General features: G+C 35.7%; 1 protein-coding gene across 13 annotated transcripts in view; it reads left to right on the forward strand.

Moving 5' to 3' along the window:
• Window positions 1-15,915, forward strand: part of WDPCP (WD repeat containing planar cell polarity effector) — a 476,454-nt gene that overhangs the window by 53,093 nt on the left and 407,446 nt on the right. For 8 of the 13 annotated variants that reach the window (XM_035001442.1, XR_004678560.1, XM_035001449.1 and 5 more), the window contains one exon: window positions 6,752-6,813. The exons of 4 other annotated variants lie outside the window; for them this stretch is intronic. The gene's annotated coding sequence lies outside the window, so the exon portion shown is untranslated. Of the gene's footprint in view, window positions 1-6,751; window positions 6,814-15,915 lie in introns of those variants that run through there. One more of the 13 variants, XM_035001445.1, reaches the window with a different exon arrangement.

A 15,915-nucleotide genomic window follows, 5' to 3' on the forward strand; every position in this document is an offset into this window, starting at 1 on the left:
CAATAGATGCAGAAAAAGCATTTGACAAAACAGAGCATCCTTTCTTGATAAAAACCCTCATGAAAGTAGGGATAGAGGGAACAACCTTGACATCATAAAGGCCACATATGAAAGACCTACAGGTAATATCATCTTCAATGGCAAAAAAGTGAAAGCCTTTCTCCTAAGGTCAGGAACATGACAGGGATGTCCACTCTTACCACTGTTATTCAACATAGTACTAGAAGTCCTAGCCTCAGGAATCGACAAGAAAAAGAAATAAAAGGCATCCATATCGGCAAGGAAGAAATCAAACTTTCACTCTTTGCAGATGGTATGATACTGTATATAGAAAACCCAAAAGACTCCAACCAAAAAATTGCTGCTAATGATACATGAATTCAGCAAAGGCACAGGATATAAAATCAACATACAGAAATCTGTTTCATTTCTATACACCAAAATGAAAAATCAGAAAGAGAAATCAAGGAATCAGTCCCATTTACAATTGCATCAAAACTGTTAAGATACCGAGGAATAAATCAACCAAAGAGGTAAAAGACCTGTACCCTGAGAATTGTAAAACACTGATGAAAGAAATTGAAAAGACACAAAGAAACGGAAAAACACTCCATGCTCATGGATTGGAAGAACAAATACTGTTCAAATGTCTGTACTACCCAAAGCAGTCAACATTCAATGCAATCCCTATCAAAATAGCACCAACATTTTTCACAGAACTAGAACAAACAATTCTAACATTTGTATGGAACCAGAAAAGACCCCAAATAGCCAAAGTAATGTTAAAAAAGAAAACCAAAGCTGGAGGCATCACAATTCCTGACTTCAAGCTGTATTACAGAGCTGTAATCATCAGGGCAGTATCGTTCTGGCACAAAAACAGACACATAGATCAATGGAACAGAATAGAGAATCCGGAAATGGACCTGTAACTATATGGTCAACTAATCTTCGACAAAGCAGGAAAGAATATCCAATGGAAAAAAGAGTCTCTTCAACAAGTAGTGTTGGGAAAAGTAGACAGTGACATGCAGAAGAATGAAACTGGACTACTTTTTTATACCATACACAAAAATAAATTCAAAATGGATGAAAGACCTAAATGTGAGACAGGAAACCATCAAAATGCTAAAGAACACAGGCAGCAACTTCTTTGACCTTGGCCATAGCAACTTCTTACTGGACATGTCTCCAGAGGTAAGGGAAACAAAAGCAAAAAGGAACAATTGGGACTTCATCAAGCTAAGAAGCTTCTGTACAGTGAAAGAAACAATCAACAACACTAAAAGAGAAATTTCAGAATGGGAGAAGGTATTTTCAATTGATATATTCAATAAAGGGCTAGTATCAGAAATCTATAAAGAACTTATAAAACTCAACACTGAGAAAATAAATAATCCAGTTAAGGAATGGGCAGAAGACATGGACAGACATTTCTCCAAAGAAGACATGCAAATGGTTAACAGGCACATGAAAGAATGCAGAACCACCACTCCTCATCAGGGAAATACAAATCAAAACCACAATGAGATACTACCGCACGCCTGTCAGAATGGCTAAAATTAACAACCCAGGAAATGAGATGTTGGTGAGGATGCGAGGAAAGGGGAACTCTCTTACACTGTTGGTGGGAATGCAAACTGGTGCAGCCACTCTGGAAAACAGTATGGAGGGTCCTCAAAAAGTTAAAAATAGAACTACCGTACGACCCAGCAATTGCACTAGTAGGCATTTACCCAAAGGATACAAAAATAGATTCAAAGGGGCACATGCATCCTAATGTTTATAGCAGCAATGTCCACAATAGCCAAAATATGGAAAGACCCCAAATGTTAAAGAAGATGTGGTGTGTATATATATATATGTTTATACACATATATATAATGGAATATGTACGCACACACATATACATTTATATACACATATACCTACAATGGAATATTACTTAGCCATCAAAAAGAGTGAAATCTTGCCATTTGCAATGATGTGGATAGAAATAGAGTGTATTATTCTAAGTGAAATAAGTCAGTCAGAGAAAGACAAATACCATGATTACACTCATATGTGGAATTTAAGAAATAAACAGATGAGCATAGGGGAAGAGAAAGAAAAATAAAATAAGATAAAAACAGAGAGGGAGGCAAACCATAATAAACGCAACTATAGAGAACAAACTGAGGGCTGCTGGAGGGGAGGTGGGTGGGGGATAGCCTAAATGGGTGATGGGCATTAAGGAGAGTATGTGTTGTGATGTGCATTGGATGTTATATGTAAGTGATCACTAAATTCTACTCCTGAAACCAGTACCACACCATGTGTTAACTAAGTTGAATTTAAATAAAATTCTGGAAGAAAAAAAAAATCACCTTTGGCAGCCCTCATAGCAATAATTTATTTAGGCAAAATTATCAGTGGATACAATAGTGAGTGAAAGTTTGATGAAAAGCAGGATATTTGCATAGTCAAAATATCTCCCCATAAAATACTTAGTAATTATTTTTATTTTTTTTTAATTTTTATTATTATTTTTTAAAGATTTATTTATTATTTGACAGACAGAGACACAGCAAGAGAGGGAACACAAGCAGGGGGAGTGGGAGAAGGTGAAGCTCCCACAGAGCAGGGAGCCTGATGCGGGGCTCGATCCCAGGACCCCTGGGATCATGACCTGAGCCGAAGGCAGATGCTTAATAACTGAACCACCCTGGCACACCAGTAATTATTTAAATAAGAAAAAAGTTCTTATTAACTTTACTGAGGCAAGTATCATCTTAACAAGTTACAAAATTTACCAACCCCAGTAATTGGACAAGTCAACATTGTATGCCTCCTGATAATGAACCTAGAAGAGCATAGCCTCAGTTCTATGATATTCTTGCCAAAAATATGTAAGCTGCATCTGTTCATGACAAGGAAACGTTAGAAAAATCCCAATTGAGGAACATTCTATGAAGTAGCAGCATTTATGTTTCAGAAATGTCAAGGTCATCAAAGACAAAGAAAAACTGAAGGAGCATTCCAAATTGAAGTCATCCACAGAGACATGACAATGAAATGCAAAACATGATCTGAATTGGATCATGTTATTGGATTCCATGTTATTGGAACAACTGGTGAAATTTGAATTGGGTCTCTGGTTTAAATGGTAAAATCACTACAACAAAAACTTTTGATGTACTATATGTTGGCTAACTGAACATAGTAAAAAAATAATAAAAGACTTCAGCCGGGAAGTAATGCATAAAAAAAATAAATCCTAAAATCATGTTAAAATTAATTTGTTCATTTTGGTGATTGTATTATGGTTATGTAGGATAGTGTCCTTAATTGGAGGGAATATACCAAGTAGTATTAAGGGGTAATGGGACATCATGTTGCAACTTAATTTCAAATGGACCAGAAAAATATTTGTGTATATATGAGTGAATGTAAGTTTAATGAGGTAAGATGTTAACAATTGGGGAAGCTGGGTCAAGAGTGTGTAGGAGTTCTTTGTACTATATTGCCACTTTTCTGTTTTAAGTTATTTCACAGTACATTTTTAAAGAAATGCTATCTTCAAAAGTTGAATATCCCTATGACCTAATTTACATTGAATGCTCTACTTACCAAGAAAAATGTTTTTAAAATTTTTTTTTAAGATTATATTTATTTATTTGAGAGAGAGAGTGCACACACATACATGAGCAGGGGGAGGGGCAGAGGGAGAGGGAGAAGCAGACTCCCTGCTGAGCAGGGAGCCCAACCTGGGGCTCAGTTTCAGGATCCTGGAATCATGACCTGAGCCGAAGGAAGATGCTTAACCCATTGAGCCGCCCAGGTGCCCCAAGTTTTTGTTTTTTGTTTTTTTAATTTTAAAATGATTGGATTGATGCAAAAGTGAGTTTGAGTAATTATATAAAATAGATGTATGGACAATTATGCCTTGAATATAACAAGGTTGACATGGGACTTTGGATTTTTTTTTATCTTAAAAAAATACCCTGTCCTCCAAAGTACATAAATCATTTCTAAACAGATGCATTAAGGAAAAATAGCATCCTAGAGGACAAAACACCTCAGGCATTTATCTCTTGACCTTAACAGATGACAGACCTTGAAGGAACTTCAAAGCTACAAAATAACTGGCTCTGACATGTACCAAGTTGAGGAAATACTTTCCATAACTTCTTAGTCTTTAAAGAGAACAAAAGAAAAAATAGTATCATATTTCATAAATAGAACTTAACAGTTGAATACTTCACATTATTCATTTGTGATTTTGTTGTTACTTGGGAAAAGCTAATAAAGTTAAGTCAAACTTATTTTTTATATCCATTATATCCCTCCCCACTTCCCACCCCATTCTGGTAGTGTGCAGTGAAACTGAAAGCTTTAAAAATTTCATTGCTTACCCCTGTTATCAGTGAAAGTGCGTTGGATGCTTTTCTTTCACTGCCATTAGGCCTACACAGGTCAAATTGCATTTTATACCTCTTAGTTGGCATTTGTGTTCTTCTGTAGTTCAGTGGTAACCTATGTTTCTTTCTTAACTTTACTATCCTGTAGAAATCATCTTGACACATTTGTTTTTATTTTACCCTGTAAAAAATTTTTTGCTTCTAATTACATGTGATTCTCTCGCCTCTTTTTTTCTGAATGTTTCCTGTTCATCTATCAAAATATATTGTGGGTATCTGTTTCTTCTGGGAAGCTGTTTCTAGTCCTCTTGGTCCATGGTGATTTTTCTGTATTAAGACATCTTACAGCTTGTTTGTTAAAGCCTTTTCTTTGACATTTAATCTTTAAATCTTCTGCATTTTTGTTTTCTTATTTGTGTTTGTACCCTTTTGTCTTCTCAACTAATTTGTAAACTCCAAAAGAGGAGATACGGTATTTGTACCTCCCAGTCTTTCTGACAGTGCCTAGCTGTCTTTTTAGTTGAATTACTTTTTAATGTACACAGTTATCCTTTAAGCACTTATTACCTAAAATGGATATAAATCCTTTAAAATTGGCATACTATTATTACTTTTTGGAATCTGTTTAAAATTAAAATGATTTTTCAAAATGAATTGGAGTAGGTATACTTTTTTCTCTTGGAATAACTGGGAAAAACAACATAAAAGAGAATGAATAGAGAAAATTTATCTTTTATAAAGGGTGTTATCTCTCAACATTCTGTTCAGTTTAAGAATGCCCAAACACTCACATATTAAATGTGATACCAGTGAAATAAATTTTTACAATTTTCTTTGGGGGAATATAATATAGCACTTACCTTTTTAATAGAATATAGAATATAATTTTTTTAAAGATTTTATTTATTTATTAGAGAGAGAGTACAAACAGTGGGGAGGAGTTTCCCTCTGGAAAGGGAGGGGGAGAAGCAGACTCACTGCTGAGCAGGGGGCCTGATGTGGGGGCTCGATCCCAGGGCCCTGAGATCATGACCTGAGCCGAAGGCAGATGCTTAACCAACTGAGCCACCCGGGCACCCCTAACGTGTTGTTTTAAAGAAAGTGAAAAGGTACTCATGCTTAGTTGTTTACTAGGTTAAGAAGAGTTAAAAAAGAAAGAATATGTTGGGGATAGGTTAAAGAAGGGCAACTAGAAATCTAGATTATAAAAAATATTCATTATCCTTTCAATTGGGTGCATCTGATTTGAACAGGTAATTCACATGTGTGTAGTTGCTTTTAGGAAACCAAAACATTATGCCAACATTTTGCTTTTAATATACTTTGGGGCTTAATTGCTTTATTATCTAAGATCACTGTGGCCAACATCTGTTGCCATTATATTAGTTGTATTTTGACCAGATTTTTAAAATGCCCAAAGCTTTCAGGGAAACTTCTTTTTTCTCTTTTGACTATTACTTTAAAAAATAATTAATAGGCATCGTAAACTTACCATTGGGGCAGTGGGGGAGGGGGGAAGCAGTGACTCTGGCAACAACCCAAAGCTTAATATTATATTGCTGAGGTTCATTCATATTGTTGCATGTCACTATGGTTCATTTGTTTTAACTGCCATATGGTATTCTGTTTGAATATTCCATGGTTTATTCATTTATTGTCCTGGTGATAGACATTTGGGTTTCCAGGTTTTGGTATTCTGAAGACAGGTACATTCTTATACATCTCTAGTACATGTTTTGGGGAATGCATACCTATAAGTTAGAAATGCTAGGCCATATGCTATATGAATGTTCAGTTTTAGGAGATAATGTCCAACACAACTGTTTTCCAAAGTGTTAATTCCTTCAAGTTGGCTTCTGAATCATTTTGACACAATCCTCATAGTCTTTGAGAGCTTCCTTGTATTCAAGTATGACAAGATGTTTGAGGCCCATCTTGAAGATTTCCTGTTCTAGACTTGGAATTAGTCATTTCTCCAAGGAGCCTTGGTCCTTTTGGAAATATATGTAGGGCCACAATTTGGACAGGAGTGCACATTATTGGATTGGTTATTGTTTTCTAAGCCTTCTTAGTGGATAGAGCTAGGAAATATGTATTTTTAGGGGGGAAAGAAATACATCATGAGTTCCTACTGATATTTTGACTCAAATTGAGTAAGACAGGGTTTTTAACTTCTTTGGTTTTATTTATTGTATCTTTTCTCATGCTGAAAATTTTGGTTCTAAATGAAAATCAACATAATTACTTAAACTTAATCTAAAAGAGATAGGATTTTAGTATAACACTATCATTACTATCAATATGACTATCAAAAACAGTAATTTTGAATTTCTCCCTTCTCCCTCCCTTAGGATATTCCATTAGAGATGAATAGCAGATTGCTGTGTTTTAAGGTCACTTAAAGTAATTTTTGGTATGTTTGAACTTCATTTCTTTACCTGTTATTTTATCTAAAAATTTTTAATTAAGTTTTTTCTTTTAATTCCAGTATAGTTAACATATAGTGTTTTATTAGTTTCAGGTGTACAATATAGTGATTCAACAATCCTGTACATTACTCAGTGCTTATCATGATAAATGTACCCTTTAATCCCCATCACCTGTTTCACCCATCTCCCCACCAATCTCCTGGTAACTATCTGTTCTCTATAGTTAAAAACCCGTTTCTAGGTTTGTCTGTCTCTTTTTTTACCCTTTGCTCATTTGTTTTGTTTCTTAAATTTCACATATGAGTGAAATCATGGTATTTGTCTTTCTCTGACTTATTTTGCTTAGCATTAATACTCTAGCTCCATCCATATTATTGCAAATGGTAAGATTTCATTCTTTTTTAAGGCTGAATAATAATCCATTGCATATGCTTACATATATGTGTATACACACACACACACACACACCACATCTTTATTCATTCATCTATTGATGGACACTTGGGCTGTTTCCATAATTTGACTATTGTAAATAATGCTGCAGTAAACGTAAGGGTGCATGTATCCCTTTGAGTTTGTGTTTTTTGGGGTTTTTTGGGTAAATACCATATTTCTCTACATTCTCTTTCTTTTGATTCATTATTAGTATTAAGAATGCCACAGGTTTCTGTATGTTGATTTTGTATCCTGCAACCTTACTGAATTCATTTATTAGTTCTAGTAGTTTTTTGGTGGAGTGTTTAGGGTTTTCTATATATAGTATCATATCATTTGCAAATAGTGAAAGTTTTACTTCTTCCTTACCAATTTGGATGCCTTTTATTCCTTCCTTTTGTCTGATTGCTGTGGCTAGGACTTCTAGTACTCTGTTAAATAATAGTGGTAAGGGTAGACATCCCTGTCTTGTTCCTGACCTTAGAGGAGACTTTGTTTTCCCCCATTGAGTGTGATGTTTTCTATGGGTTTTTTATTTATGGCCTTTATTACGTTGATGTGTGTTCCCTCTAATCCTACTTTGTTGAGAGTTTTTATCATGAATGGATGTTGTACTTTGTCAGATGCTTTTTCTGCATCTATGAAATGATCATATGGTTTTCATTCCCTTTTTTATTGATGTGATATATCACATTGATTGGCAAATATTGAACACCCTTGCATCCCAGAGAACACCCTTGCACCCTTGCAACCACTTGATCGTGGTGAATGATTTTTTTAAATGTATTGTTGGATTTGTTTTACTGACATTTTGTTGAGAATTTTTGCATCTATGTTCATCAGAGATACTGGTCTGTAATTTTCTTTTTTTGTAGTGTCTTTATCTGGTTTTAGTATCAGGGTAATACTGGCTTCATAGAATGAATTAGGAGGTTTCCTTTCTCTTCTGTTTTTTGGAATAGTCTGAGAAATACAGGTGTTAACTCTTCTTTAAATGTTCGGTAGAATTTACCTGTGAAGCTATCTGGCCCCAGACTTTTTGTTTGCTGGGCGTTTTGTCGTTGTTGTTGTTAATTTTATTTATTTATTTGAGAGAGAGAGAGAGCGCACAAGCAGAGGTGGGGGCAGAGGGAGAGGGAGAAGCAGACTTCCTGCAGAGCAGGACCTGAGCCGAAGGCAGACGCTTAACCGGCTGAGCCACCCAGGTGCCCCTACTGGGAGTTTTTTTTTTTATTACCGAATCAATTACATTGCTGGTAATCAGTCTGTTCAAATTTTCTCTTTCTTCCTGATTCAGTTTTGGGAAGTTATATGTTTTTTGGAATTTATCCATTTCTTCTAGATTGTCCAATTTGTTGGCCTATAAATTTTCATAATATTCTCTTATGATCTTTTGTATTTCTGTGGTGTCAGTTGTGACTTCTTCCCTCTCATTTCTGATTTTATTTATTTGGATTCTCTCTCTTTTTTGTTTGGTGAGTGTGGCTAAAGGTTTATAGATTTTGTTGCTCTTTTCGAAGAACCAGATTCTAGTTTCACTGATCTGTTCTATTGTTTTTTTTAGTTTCTATTTTGTTCCCACAGCTCCCTCCTCCTGTGGGCAGTTCCCGACCACTATTTCTGTTCTTCCTAACTGCTCAGTTGTAGCTTCTTCTCTACATTTAGTTGTGGAGTTTGTTTTGCCAGCCTTCAGTTCACTCTCTGGTTTACTTACATGGATGCGAGTGATCTCTAGATGGGGTGAGCTTAGGGTCCTCCTACTCCACCATCTTCCCAAGATGCTCCTCTTTGTTTGAACTTCATTTTGCTTTTGGTTTGGGGGAATGGCTTTTTCCCCTTCACTTTTTTTTTTTTAAGGTTTTTTTTTTTTTTTAAGATTTTATTTATTCATTTGACACAGAGAGAGATAGCGAGAGCAGGAACACAAGCGGGGCCTCCCGCGGAGCAGGGAGCCCAATGCGGGGCTCTATCCCAGGACTCTGGGATCATGACCTGAGCCAAAGGCAGATGCCGAATGACTGAGCCACCCAGGCGCCCCTCCCCTTCACTTTTATTTAATTACATTTTACAGTTTTGTAAACCATCACATGGTTCCCAAATCAAATGTATAAAACGAGGTACATATAGAGAAATCTAACTTCATTCTTTTCTACTTCAGCTTGGCGTCTCTCTCTTACTCTCTAGGTAACCTTTTTTTTTTTTTTTTTTTACTTTTTGGTTTATCCTTCCACTTAAAAAAATAAGTATTTGTGTATCTCTTTAGTAGATAAAAAGCAGGATACCATACATTCTGTGCTTTTTTCACTAATCAGTATATCCTGGATATCAAACTATAGGAGTATATAGAGATTCTACCTTATATTCCTTTTTAAAGCTGCATAGAACTCCCCTGTGTGGATATACCATGGTTTATTCATCCATTTCCCTTTTGATGGATATTTGAGTTGCTTCTGTTACTGTGCTATTATAAATGATGTTGCAGTGAATTGCATTGGGCATTTTGTATTTTTGATATTTTTTATTTTTGACATTCTTAGAAGGATTGCTGGGTTTGAAAGTAAATGCTTATTTAAAAAAAAAGATTTGAGAGAGAGCACGAGAGAGTGAGTGAACATGGGGGGAGGAGCAGAGGGAGAGGGAGAGAGAAACTCAAGCTGATTCCATGCTGAGTGCGGAGCCCGATGGGGGGGCTTGATCTCACTACCCTGAGATCACGACCTGAGCTGAAACCAAGAGCTGATGCTTAACCAACTGCATCATCCAGGTACCCCAAAGCATATTTCATATCATAATCTTTAGGGTGTAGTTTGACAAAGCCTCTTGGGTGAATCTGAATCCCTGCCTACACTCTCACTTGAAAATCACCCTAGTTATTAGAACTCTTTGAGGAATGGATGGTTGCTCAATTGCACCCTAGGTGTGGCACCACAAATTCCTGTATCTATCTCACTTGATTGTTTGGGTTGACTGGCTGAGGTGTAGTTGGGTCTTTATTTGAACAGGGCCCTTCTGAAATGGAAGACAATTGGAATATGAACTCATAGCCTTTAGAACCAGGTATTTCTGAAGTCTAAAAACTTCTCAGTGGAAAACATGAAATGTCTGGCAGATTAGGGTTTGAGGGTTCATAGGTGGCAGTCCTGATAAAGCTGGCAGTGGCGGTACTCCAAGGAATCTGATTTCATGTGTTACCCTAAAAAGTTTGGTTCTATGGTTTAAGCCTCTGCATCCCACAGGGCTAGGGTTCAAGTCATGGGGCAGTGTGAATTCTACTTAGCTATCTTTTTTCTTACCTATGAAAATTTTTATTGTATGATCACATGTTGCACTTTCACCTGCAGTTATTAAGGACACCCTTGATCTGATATCCCAGAGCCCTCTTTTTGGAAGAATGAAATCTACTGGATTTATTTTTCCTATGCTATGCAATATTTTTAAATAAGGGGCTTGTATAGCAATCTGGATAATTGTTTAGCACAGAGAGTCTGTTTTTTCATTTCTTAGCACAGTGGCTGGAATATGTCAAGTGTTCAAGAAATCTTGGGTGAATGAATTAATTGAAATAATTCAGTTGGGAGTAGAAGGAAATAGGAGTATAGGGGTTTTTGTTTTGTTCTCCTTTTTTAAATACGGGAGACACTAAGCATAGTTAAAATGATCATTTGGTTTTTATCCTTCCTCTTGTTAATGTGATATATCACATTGATTGACTTGTGAATATTGAACCGCCTTTCCATCTCTGGAATAACCCCGCTTGATTGTGGTGAATGATTTTTTTAATGTATCATTGGGTTCGGTTTGCCAGTAGTTTGTTGAGGATTTTTGCATCTATGTTAATCAGAGATATTGGCCTGTAGTTTTCTTTTTTTGTAGTATCTTTATGTGATTTTGGTATCAGGATAATGCTGGCCTCATAGAATGAATTTGGAAGCTTTCCTTCCTCTTCTGTTTTTTGGAATAGTTTGAGAACAATAGGTATTAACTCTTCTATAAATGTTTGGTAAAATTCACCTGTGAATCCATCTGGTCCTGGACTTTTGTTTGTTGGGAGTTTTTTGGTCACTGATTCAGTTTCATTACTACTAATTGGTCTGTTCAAATTTTCTTCTTCACCAATGCAGTTTTGGGAGGCTTATGTGTTTCTGGGAATGTATCCATTTCTTCTAGGTTGTCCAATTTGTTGGCAAATAATTTTTCATAATATTCTCTTATAGTTCTTTGTATATCTGGGATATTAGGTTGTTATTTCTCCTCTTCATTTAAACATAGTTCAGTATGGATGGATAAATAAACGAAAGCTAACCTAGTTTTTCTTACGCAAGTAGGAAAAATTTGTATTGTTTATAAGAAATCATGAATTTTAGGGTCTTGGTTTTTGAAATCTTAGAATAAATGATGCTATTTTAGAGAAGAGATTCAGATCAATTTGAAAGTCATTTATAAAGTAGAGTTTAGTAGATATTGATTGGATGTAAACAGCAAGGGAGAAAGAGTAAAGAACAATCTGTAAGTTTTTTCCTTGAGCAATTCAGTGAACATTCACTAAAACTGGAACCACAAAAAGATGGACAAGTTTGCTTGGTGAAGATAGGGCTTCAATTTTGGTCCTTGATAAGTAACATTATATTCAGGAGTTCTCATTTCAGGAGTTAGAGTAGGGGGAGGAGAGACAGCATAACTTCCAGTGCATTTGAGGATGTTAAGGACAGATTTAGAGGATATTCATAGGGTACTGCAGAAAGGTCTAGCATGGAGGGGAACAGTGGGAGACAGGAAAGGAAAGGAAAAACTGGGAGAGAACATCTTTCCTGCTTAATTAACTGCCATATATCAGGTCTTCCTTCCTTACCATTTGGAACTACAAATCAGAATCTTGGGTAGACTAGCATTCATTTGGGAGTGTCCTATGTCTTTCTGATCCTTAACTGTTTATGGGAATAGTTTTGAAACATCTTTTATGATAATGATCTAGTAATTTTTTTCCAGTTTCTATTACTTTGTTGATTCTGTTTCTGAATTTATTAATTTCTGCTATTTTTGCTGTATCCTTCTAATTACTTTGAATTTCTTTTGTAGCTCTTTTAAAAGCTTATTATTAACTTATTTTTGACAAATAAAACTTGTGTACATTTAAGATATACAGTATGATGTTTTGATATATGTGTACATTGTGAAATTATTACTACAATTAAATTAGTTGATATGTCCATCACCTCCCATAGTTGTTATTTTGTGTGTGGGGGGTGAAGACACTTGAGATCTACTCTTTTAGCAGATTTAAAGTATACAATACCTTATTATTAACTATGGTCAGCATGCAGTACATTAGGTCTCCAGAACTTAACATTTTAAACTCAAAGATTATATCTTTTGATAATACCTCTTCTTTTCCCCCACCTCCCAGTCTCTGTTAACTACCATTCTACTTTCTGAATTTGACTTTTTTTATATTCCACATAAAAGTGAGGTCATGTAATACTTGTCTTTCTGTGTCTGGCTTATTTCACTTAGCATAATGTCCTTCAGGGTCATCCATGTTTATTTCAAAATACTTTTTTCCTATTGATTTTTATCCTTAACTCGTGGTTATACAAAAGTATGTTTCTTGATTTCTAACACATGGAGATTTCTTTTAATTCCATTTTTGTTGTTGATTTCTAGCTTAATCAGAGAATGTGTTCTATAGGATCTAAATCCTTTAATATTTGTGAAGACTTGTTTTGTTCCATTTGGTTTTTTAATTCCAAACTGAGTTTGAAAAGAGTGTATATTCCTTAGCCTTTGAATATAGTGGTCTCTGTATGTCCATTGAGACAAGTTTGTTTATGGTATTTTTTAATCGTCTGTAGTCCAGTTTTTTTCTGATTATTCAATTAGAAAATAGATTTATTTGTCCTTTTAATTCTTTTTTTTTAAGATTTTATTTATTTATTTGAGAGAGAATGAGAGAGAGCAAGCACATGAGAGGGGGGAGGGTCAGAGGGAGAAGCAGACTCCCTGCTGAGCAGGGAGCCAGATGCGGGACTCGATCCAGGGACTCCAGGATCATGACCTGAACCGAAGGCAGTCGCTTAACCAGCTGAGCCACCCAGGCGCCCTGTCCTTTGAATTCTATTAATTTTTGTTTTATATATTTTGGAGTTGTGTTATCAGATGCATACTCATTATAATTTTTTTTCATGGTGAACTGAGCCTATAGTATTATGAATTGACCCTCTTCATTTCTAGTAATGCCTTTTATCTTACAGTCTTACTTTTTATGTGTGCTTAATGTTAATGTTACTGTACCAGCCATTGTTTGGTTAGTCTTTTCATGGTAAATCATTTTTCCTTTTTAGGTTGAATTTTTATGTATCCTTATATTTAGATATATCTCTTTTAAATGTCATTTGTTTGTTTTTGGTTTTTCTGTTTTATCCAGTCTGATAATCTCTTTTAGCTAGAGCCATTAATCCATTTACAATTGATGTAATTACTTAAATTTTTAGGTTCATAGTTACTGTCTTATTTTGTGATTCTTGTCTTTCGTATTTTATGTTTCTTTTTCTTTCCTCTTTTGCCTTCTTTTGCATTGATTGATTTTTTTAAAAATAGTTTTTGGAGCAGTTTTAGGTTTGTAGCAAAATTGAATAGAAAGTGCAGAAAGTTCTCATATACCCACTGCTCCTCACCACCCACACAGAGACATATAGCTTCCCAGACCAGAATGGTACATTGGTTGCAGTTGATGAACCTACATTGACACATCACTACCCAGAGTCCGTAGTTTACATTAGGATCACTTGTGGTGTTGTACATTCTCTGAGTTTTGACAAATGTATAATGAGCTTATCCACTATTATAGTATGATGCAGAACTGTTTCACTGCCCTAAAAATCTTCTGTGCACTATTCATCCCTCCCTTCCCCCAACCCCTGACACCACTGATCTTTTTTACTGTCTCTATAGTAAAGAATGCCATATAATTGGAATCATACAGTGATTCAGCCTTTTCAGATTGGCTTCTTTTGTTTAATATTATGCATCTAAGGTTTCTTTATGTCTTCTCATGTGTTGATAGCTCAGGTCCTTAGAGTACTGAGTAATATTCCATTGTCTGGATGTACCACAGTTTATCCCTTCATTTACTGAAGGACATCTTGGTTCCTTCTAAGTTTTGGCAATATTGAATAAAGCTGCTATAAACATCTGTGTGCAGGTTTTTGTGTGGGCAAGGGTTTTCATTTCTTTTGAGTAAAATACCAAGGAGTGTGATTGCTGGATCATATTGTAAGGGTATATTTTGTTTTGTAAGAAACTGCCAAACTTTCTTCCAGTGTAGCTTCATTCCAACCAGCAATGATTGAGAGTTCTTATTGCTTCACATTCTTATATTTCGTGTTGTCAGTGTTTTGGATTTTCACCATTCTAATAGGTGTGTGTTATTGTTGTTGGGTTGATTTTTTTTTTAAAGATTTATTTGTCAGAGAGAGAGGGAATACAAGCATGGGGGAGCGGCAGGCAGAGGGAGAAGCAGGCTCCCCTCTGAGCAAGGAGCCTGATGCGGGACTTGATCCCAGGACCCTGGGATCGTGACCTGAGCCGAAGGCAGATGCTTAACTGACTGCGCCACCCAGGCATCCCTGTTGGGTTGATTTTTAAAAATCATTTCATATTCCCCTTCTACTAGTTTAGAAGTTATATACTCATTTCTCTTCTTTTAGTGGGTATCCTAAAAATTACACATACCGTACTTTTCAAGATCGAAGGCCAACTAATGCCTCTATTTTCTTCTCAGATAATATAACAATCTTAGGCCTTTTTTTTTTTTTTTTTTTAAGTAGGCTCCATGCCCAGTGTGGTGCCCAACTAGGGCCTGAACTCATGACCCTGATATCAAGACCTGAGCTGAGATTAAGACTTGGACGCTCAACCAACTGGGCCACCCAGGCAACCCCAACTTTAGATGCCTGCCTGCTGACTTATATGTTATTGCTGATTTATATTTCAATTTTTTTTTGAAATCTCAAAAGAAATTATTGTTATAGGTTTAATACAGGGTTTCATACTTGCGTTTCTCACTTTTCTTTTTTCCTTTTTGCATCTCAGATCCCCATCTAGTAGGATTACTTTCCTTCTGCCTAAAATATATTCATAGAATTCTCATTCTCAAAGGTTGCTGGTACCAGACTTTCAGGTTTTGTTTGTCTGTCTGAAAATGTCTTCATTTTGCGCCCATGTTTGAAAGATATTATTACTGAGTTTAAATTTCTAGGATCACAGTTCAGTTTCTTTCAGCACATGGTTTCTCTTGTGGCTTTTTAAAGTCAGCTGTCAGTCTAATTGTTGCTTATTTTAAGTCAGTCTGTCTAACTGCTTTTAAGACCTTGGCTTTGTCTTTGGCCTTCTGCAGTTTCACTGTGATGCTTCTGTGCATGAATTTTTATTTCCTTTTAAATTCATCTTTGGATTTGTTGAGCTTTTTGAATCTGTAGATTATTATATTTCATCAGCATGAGAAATTTCTTTGTATTCCTTCAAATTTTGCCTCTGCCCTGGTCTCTCCTGTTGTTTTTGAGCAATAATCAGACATACTAAATAATTTCTCACTTTGTACTCTAAGTTTTTTTTTTTTTTTTAAGACTTTATTTAGAGAGAGAGAGAGTGGGCGC

This window comes from Mirounga leonina, unplaced genomic scaffold (assembly GCF_011800145.1).
Source record: "Mirounga leonina isolate KUSES-001 unplaced genomic scaffold, KU_Mleo_1.0 Mir_125, whole genome shotgun sequence".
Classification (NCBI taxonomy): Eukaryota; Metazoa; Chordata; class Mammalia; order Carnivora; family Phocidae; genus Mirounga; species Mirounga leonina.